Genomic DNA, 2011 nt, shown 5'->3' with positions numbered 1-2011 from the left:
AAATCAAGTGCGTAGGATCTGACAGGAGAATAGTAGGAGGTGGTCAGTGCCAGGGACAGATAAACTCTTGGTCATAGCAGAGTGTTTGTTGAATCCTTGACCTCTTAAAGACCGCTTTGAATTCCACTGGAATTGAGCTCTGAGATCAGAAGGGTCAATGTGATCTTGGATGGTTGCTTCCTCACTAGGCTGAAGTCCTGTGGGGAGGGAGAAAGATGCAGAGGGGTGACGGTCTGGGAGTCTCTGGAAGATGCCCTTTGCTTACATGCAGTATTTAGAGGACATTTTCAAGTGGGATACAACACAGAACAAAACACATCACCCAACACAGAACAAAAGCCAATGTTTCCCATTCCCTTACTATATGGAGGGAGAGTCAATTCTTCCCAGGTGGAACCATAGACACTCTCTCCAATTTTCCTCTCCTCCTTCTCCTGGGAGAGAGTTTGTTTGTTGGAGTAGCTGAGATGAGCAGAGAACTTTGTAGGAGGCTCCCATCCCTAGGAGGTTTAATTGCCAGACACTAAGGACAAAGAGGTGGCAGAGGAGGGGTCTCCAAGGATTTGTGAAAATAGAAGCAACTTTCCCTAGTCACATAGAGGGGGAGAACAATGGGTAGCAGTGAAAAATAAGGGAATAAACGTCTCATTCAAGTGTTGGCCCTGGTCCAGTGAGGGGCTTCATCCACAGGTGAGAGGTTTTCTGAATCCCAGCAAGGTGGCAAGGAAGGCCACCTTGCCTTCCCTTTGGATAAAAGATATATGATCTCTCTGTGCTACGATAGTTTCTGGAAGGCTTTTTCTTAACCACTAATAATTCTACCAAGGGTTTAGCACGTGGCTTACTCTTCTACATTTTGTGGTGTGTGTGTGTGTGTGTGTGTGTGTGTGTGTGTGTGTGTGTTCCTTCTTTCTGAACCATTTTCTTCCCATTTTAACCATACCTAACGCATTTCTTTAAAACCTTTCCATAGTCCTCATGGAAGGTATCAAGCATTTCCTACCTGTGGATGGGAGTGTCCCAAGCACCTCAGTCAACTTCCAATTTCACAAGACACGAGGATTTCTAGAAGAGTTCTGACTACACAGTCTGATTTTTTTTTTGTAACTTTGTTCCTCAGAGAGAAAGTCATTCCATTTTCCATTTCAATTCCATTTCTTTCTATAAGGAGAGGTTCACTGGCTTCCATGCACTGAGAGAGACCCTATTGCAGACACAACTGATTAAAGCAGGCCTCCCTTGGTGAAGTCTGTTTTCCAAGAACATAGGGCTCCAGACTCCGGGTCTGTCCTCCTCCCTCCCAGGCCCTTCCTGGTGTTATTGATTACATGGTTTCAGGTAAAGCTCTTCCTCTGTGTGTCTTGTATTTCGCCTTTCTATTATCAAATGATTAAAATGTTTGTTTGCCCTACAACTACCTTTGCCATTCACCTGATTACTATTTCTATTGAGGTAGAGACCTCTTGTGTGGTTAGATTTTGTTTCTGGAATGGCTTTTTGCCTCCTAATTCTTTATTCCATGACTGGATTTAGGAATGACCTGAGAGTTGTCATCCAACCTGTCATCTTACTGCTTGAGAAACAGACCCAGAAGAGGAAGTGAATTCCTCAGAGTCTCACCAGAGGGTTTAGAAAAGGTGGGGAATGTTTCATCTTTTCAAGTCTAGAGAGGATGTGACAATGGCTAGACCTTCTGAAATGAGCCCCCTAGGGTATTGGGAAAGTGCCTTTCCTGATGACACCTGGCTGTTGGATTTTGAATGAGAATGGCGAAGTTGCCTCTTGCTGACCCATATTTCTAACCCTTGGGGAAAAGTCTCTGCTTGTTGCTCCTCCATACCTTGTATATATTTTCCCATTTGGGTATTTTCTCCTATACCCCTTCTTCTTGAGGAACAGTTAGGGACCTGTTCTACTTTTGGAAAGAATGGTTTGGTTTTTGGTGTTTTCTCCCTTCCCTTCCCGTTCCACAGTTTCATTGCTTTTGAGAAAGCTGCCCCAAAATTTGACT

The sequence above is a fragment of the Suricata suricatta genome, unplaced genomic scaffold, assembly GCF_006229205.1.
Source record: "Suricata suricatta isolate VVHF042 unplaced genomic scaffold, meerkat_22Aug2017_6uvM2_HiC HiC_scaffold_156, whole genome shotgun sequence".
Classification (NCBI taxonomy): Eukaryota; Metazoa; Chordata; class Mammalia; order Carnivora; family Herpestidae; genus Suricata; species Suricata suricatta.
This window is presented reverse-complemented; position numbering follows the sequence as displayed.